The sequence below is a fragment of the Neofelis nebulosa genome, chromosome 6 (assembly GCF_028018385.1).
Source record: "Neofelis nebulosa isolate mNeoNeb1 chromosome 6, mNeoNeb1.pri, whole genome shotgun sequence".
Taxonomy (NCBI): domain Eukaryota; kingdom Metazoa; phylum Chordata; class Mammalia; order Carnivora; family Felidae; genus Neofelis; species Neofelis nebulosa.
In genome coordinates, this window is record NC_080787.1 from 81,437,880 (window position 1) to 81,444,545 (window position 6,666).

Here is a 6,666-nt window from a genome sequence, read left to right on the forward strand (position 1 = left end):
TCTCTCTCTCTCTCTCTCTCTCTCTCTCTCTCTCCCCTGCCCCTCTCCCTCACTCACATGTGCTCTCTCTCTCTCTCTGTCAAAAAAAAAAAAAACCCACCTTAGTGACACATAAATTGGTACTTGAAAGTGGAATGCTACTAAGAACTTAAGCCAAAGAATGTCAAGGGTTAGTGGAGGCAAAACACCTAGGAAGCTGGTGATCCTTATAATGACGTAGCAAAATACTTAGTCAAATGCTTGCCTCTGTACTTTGGAAGAATGTCCATGTTCCAAAAAAGACTCCAGTGTCAAGGGAAATAGTTGGAATATCCACAATGATCCATGGGTTGGCTCTTGTTTGTCATTTTTAGTAAAGTCTACTAGGGAGAAACAATCTCAGATCAGAGCTATCAAATCTATAAACTGAAATTACAGGAAACTGCCTTAGTGAGGGGGGTGTTCTCTGCCTGAGGTCTGCAATCTTAGTTGAATTACAGACCCACAGTTCAAAGCCTCCAAGCTACAAAAGCAACCACTGCTTCTGTACTTTCAACCAGAGCAATAATAAGTGTCTGTAAAACTGCAGCCTTAACAAGATTTAAGATGGAAGGTGCATCTGTTGGCAATGACAAGATTAAGGATGCAGCTACCTACTAAAGCCATTATTTCAAATCAACCTTGAGGTTGAGAGTTTGGGCCAAAACTAAAACTTGAAACTCTCCAGGCTTTAGAATTATATATCTACAGAAGAGCTAAGGTAGTATCATCATTTTTGGAATAGATATAAGGCCACTGCAACAGCCTGACACTATAACCATGAAAGCTGTCCCTGCCTCCTTGACTTCTATCTTCCAGAGGAAAACCAGCTGCTACTAATGCTCAAGTGTTTACCTTAAAGCAGTTATATCAGATATGCTGCATGGTTGAAATCTGATATTGGCTTCTTCTTCCTAAGACCAAGAGGAGGTCAGGAGGTCTAGCTGCTATTGGATGCACTAACGACAAGTTCACTAACTCAGAACATTCTTCCAGCTGGGTCCTGCTTACCAATACAATGTTACCTCATAATCCCTGATTTCTTTTGAGCCAAAAGACTTGAATGCTGGTTTTTGACTCTTTTCAAGGGAAGGAAAAAACATCTTCAAAAGAAGACATCTATGCCAAGATTAAAGTCTGCTTTTCCTTTTTTTCAAATAAATCCCCTAGATAAGATCATCACAAGGCTAAATTGAAGAGATGTCTCTTACAGACTTTATGAAGGTGAAACTTGAAAAATGCATAGAACTTAAATTACATGTTACTTATTTCAAGTACAATAAACAGCATACACAGGGTTGGTAGAGAGAGGGCTCAGGCCTGTCTAAACAACAATGGACTGGTTTGGCTGAAGCTTCAGGCACAGGTGAAGGGATATATTTGACCAGGGCCTTGAATGCAAAGCTCAGACATTTGGACTTTGTCCTGTAGGTGACAAGGATTCGTAGAAAATGATGGATGCTATTTGCAAACATTGTTTTCATACAATTTACATAGCAATACCCAAAGCTAAAACATGGACTCAGCTCAGGACCCATAGGAAACTGCACAAATTCAACTGAGGAGAATGAATAAGCAAAATGGAGTAAATTGGTGGTGAAACTAGCAAATCCCTCTAGTGCTCACCAGCACAGGCAGCAATGGCAGGGTGTGAATGAGGCCAACTCTGCTGGTTTGCAAAAACTCTTCCATTTGTATTTCTACAGAATCAGACAAATCGGTTTGGAGACTTAGGTAGCATATGATGTATTTATTGTTACCAGCTGAGAACTTTTAAATCTTGCCTGTTTTCTCTCCATCATTACTTGATAGCAAGTCAGCATTAGAATGCATCTAGGAGCACTGTAATTCAGATTTGTGATTTGTCCATCATCTGCATTAAAATCTGTTCAAATACATGGTGAACTATTTATGATTGTGTTGGCAATGTCTAACCAAATACAAAGACAGAAGCTCTTCTAAGCTTACTAAGCAATCTTGAATTTTTTGCGTCAATTTATATAGTACTCTATATAAACCTTAATCAAAATAGGATACAAAATACTATCTTTTCATCTCATTTATGTCCAATAGATAGTGTTACTTCACTCTGAAATGCACTATGATTTTTCTCAACCTTAGACAATGTGGTCCTGAAACATGGTATAATCTCAGGTGACTTAGTGAACAACCATTATACCCACATCTGGGCGGTCATCTCAGCCTCCAGATTGTAAATTTGATCTACCAGTTCTTGAAGCTGGGTCTCAGAGAGAGAACATCAGGCCTGGCTTTAAAAAGGTACTAGAAACTAAAATGGATTCAAAGGTAAAAAGAGTATTAAAAAACAATGAGACAAAAAAATATATATACTATCAATGTCTCTTTAAACAACAGAATAAATTATCTTAGCATGAATGCAAGAGGAGTATTACTATTTGTTAGAGTTTATATTTCTCTCTCTCTCTGTCTTTCTGTTTATATTTTTACCACTCTCCTATTTGGTACAAACGTCTTTTAAATTATGTCTTGCCAAGGTCAAAGATAGTTTTCATTGGTGCTTCCCTCTGGAGGGAAAGCAAGGGTGAGTATCATTTGAAGGTAGACGGCTTCTTATTTGTTCTGTTGAAATCTTTGCACACTGCAGAGACTTGATAAAAGCTTAAAAAATAAGGAAAAAATCTACTATCAGTGGTACCATCAAGATCAATGTCCATGGTTATACTGAGAAAAAAAAATTAACTCCACAAACTCCAGAGTTTGTGTTTCTGTAGACACATGAAAACCCTTCTGAATTCAGGCACTGAGAGTTCTGATTATCTTTTTTTCCTCCACAAAATGATACTTTCTACTCCTAAAAGGAATGCATAGCCATCAGTTTAAAGATTCATTTAAATTAATAATGTTCTCTAAATTATAGAACAGTCTCCTCAGTGGATAGCACACTATATTAATGTGGAGACAAAGGTGATTGTCTGGTACAGAAATCCAGGAGCTCTTCCTGGGTTACCAGATATTATGAGTTGAATTGTGTCCCCAGAAGAATTTGTTGAAGTCCAGTCCCTTGTACCTGTGAACGTGATCTCATTCAGAAATAGGATCTTTGCAGATACAATTCAGTTAAGATGAAGTCATTAGAGTGTGCCCTTATCCAGTATAACTGATTCTATAGGAAGAAGAAAATGCCATGTGAGGACAGACACAGCAAGAACATCATGTGACAAGGGAGACAGAAATTGGACTGATACAGCTGGAAGCCAAGGAACATCAAGGATTGCTGGCCACCACCACAAGCTGAAAGAGGCAAGGAAGGATTGATTCTACAAGATTCTCAGATGGAGCATCATCCTGCCAAAATTTTGATTTTGAACTTCCACCCCCAAAAACTGTGAGAATAAATTTCTGTTGTCTTAAGCCATCTAGCTTGTGGTACTTTGTTATAATATTCCACAAAATTAATATAACAATATTGTATTAGAACAATGGCATGAAATAGGAGTCAAGCTGGATTGGGAAAAAACAAAATTTGTCTCAGAAAACTTGGATTTGGATCTTGGTTCTGCCACAACCCTGCTACATGTATATTATGTTATTATTATACGCTAGCAAACTATTTTCACTTGAATTACAAAATGATTGTTTTATCCTCAAATTATAAAAGTTTATAATTATGTGCAAGTGGTTCAAGAATCAAGAGTAACCCTACTATTCTGGACTGCTAGGATCATCCTGTTATATTTTACCAAACAACTGTTTGTTTCACTTTGATGTTTTTTAGTTTTATTTTTCATTTTTTTGCCTTTTAGTTTTTTAATTTAAATTTTTGTTGGTTAATACACCAGGAAATATTGGTTTTAGGAAGAGAATTCAGTGATTCATCACTTACATACACCTAGTATTCATCACAAGTGCCCTCCTTAGTGCCCATCCCCCATCTAGCCCATCCCCCACCCACCTCTCTCCATCTGTCTAGCCATTGTTTGTTCTCTATCATTAAGAGTCCCTTGTGGTTTGATTCCCTCTCTTCTCTTTTTCTACCCTTCCCATATGTTCATCTGTTTTATTTCTTAAACTCCATATATGAATGAAATCATATGGTATTTGTCTTTCTCTGGCTGACTTATTTCACTTAGCATAATATACTCTAACTCCATCTATGTCATTACAAATGGCAAGATTTCGTTCTTTTTGATCACTGATTAATATTCCATTATATATATATACCACATCTTCTTTATCCATTTGTCAGTTGATGGATATTTAGGCTGTCTCCATAGTTTGGCTATTGGCTATTGTTGATAATGCTGCTATAAACATTTGGGTGCATGTACCCCCTTTGAATCTGTATTTTGTATCCTTTGGGTAAATACCTAGTAGTGCAATTGCTGGGTCATAGAGTAGTTCTATTTTTAATTTTTTGAAATAGTGGCTGTATCAGTTGCATTCCTACCAACAGTGCAAAAAGGTTCCCTTTTTTCTGCATCCTCACCAACACCTGTTGTTTCTTGTGTTACTAATGTTAGACATTCTAACAGGTGTGAGGGGGTATCTCATCATGGTTTTGATTTGTATTTCCCTGATGATGAGTGATGTTGAGCATCTTTACATGTGTCTGCTGGCCATTTGGATATCTTCTTTGGAAAAGTGTCTATTCTTGTCTTCTGGCCATTTCTTAACTGGGTTATTTGCTTTTTGGTTGTTGAGTTTGATAAGTTCTTTATAGATTTGGGATACTAACCTTTTATCGATTATGTCATTTGCAAATATCTTCTCTCACCCACAGGCTGCCTTTTAACTTTGTTGATTGTTTCCTTCGCTGTGAAGAATATTTTTACCTTGCTGAAGTCCCAATAGTTTATGTTTGCTTTTGTTTCCCTTGCCTTCAGTGATGTGTCTAGTAAGAAGTTGCTGCATCTAAGGTCAAAGAGGTTGCTGTCTGTTTCCTCCTTTAGGATTTTGATGGTTTCTTGTCTCATATTTAGGTCTTTCATTCATTTTGAGTTTATTTTTGTGTATGGTGTAAGAAAGTGGTCCAGGTTCATTCTTCTGCATGTTACCATCCAGCTTTCCCAACTGCATTTGTTGAAGAGACTTTTTTCCATTGGATATTCTTTCTTGCTTTGTCAAAACTGAGTTGACCATATAGTTGTGGGTCTATTTCTGGGTTTTCTATTCTGTTCCATTGATCTAAGTGTCTGTTTTTGTGCCAGTACCATACTGTCTTGATGATTACAGCTTTATAACGTAGCTTGAAATCCAGAATTGTGATGCTTCCAAGTTTTTTTTCTTTTTTCGGGATTGCTTTGGCTTTTTGGAGTCTTTTGTGGTTCCATACATGTTTTAGGATTATTTGTCCTAACTGCAAAAAAAAAAAAATGCTGGTGGTATTTTGATAGGGATTGCATTAAATGTGTAGATTGGTTTGGGTAGCATAGATATTTTCACAATATTTATGCTTCCAATCCATGAGCATGGAATGTTTCTCCATTTCTTTGTGTAATCTTCAATTTCTTTCATAAATGTTCTATGAATTTTCAGAGTATAGATCTTTTAACCTTTTTAGTTAGGTTTATTCCTAGGTATCATATTGTTTTTGGTGACTTTGATGCTTTTAAAGAATTTGTTTCTTGATATCACAGATTTTTTTTTAAATTCCTACTTTGTAAATTTTAAAACAGTGGTGAGAAAGTAAGTAAAGTATTAATAACTGTAAAGAAGAGAAGCTAGAAAGACACTCCGTGTTTATGTGTGTCTTATTGTTGATAATCTCACTTGAAACAGTGAGGTTGGCTTCATAGACCACTGTTATGGACTGAACTGTGTCCCCCTAAAATTCGTATGTTGAAACTATAACCCCTCCTGTGACTATATTGGAGATAGGGCCTCTAAGGAGGTAGTCAAGGTTCAATGAAACCATAAGAGTGGAGTCATGATTCAATAGGACTAGTGACCTTATAAAAGAGAAGAAACATCAGACCTCTCTCTCTTTCTCTCTCTCTCTCTCTCTCTCTCTCTCTCTGCCTTCCTCTCTCACCCCCAACCATCTCTGTCTCTCTGTCTCTCACTGTCTTTCTCTCTCTCTACCATGTGAGGGCAGAGAAACACAACCATCTGCAAGCCAGAAAGAAAGTCTCACCAGAAACTGAATCCTGCTAGAATCTTGATCTTGGACTTTACAGTCTCCTGAACCATAAGAAAATAAATTTCTTTTTTTTAGCCACCCAGTCTATGTTATTTTGTTATGGCAGCCTGAGCAGACCAAGACAACCATTAAATGTCTGGCAGGGTAAAAGAAGGGCTGCATAATGTGTACAGTTAGAGAAAGTCAGATAATCTAAGTCAAAACTACTATTTTGAAAATACATTGTATCTGAGTCTTCAGCAACATCTTGGTTTTCTTTTTAACACATTAAGGAATAATTTTGGGAAGTCTTTGAAAAACAGATTCCTGTGCCATTGGGCCACAGCCTTAGAGATTTTAATTCAGTAGGTCTAGGGCAGGGTCTGGGTTTTGTTGGTCTTGGTTTTACCTTCCCCAGATGATTCTGATGCATCACCAGATTTAGAAACCACTGTGCCAGGGAAGCATATCAGAAAGGATAGAGTCAATGAGTGCAATACCCTTCTCTCATGTTTTCTTCTCCTCTTCTCAAACCTGAGTATCCCTTA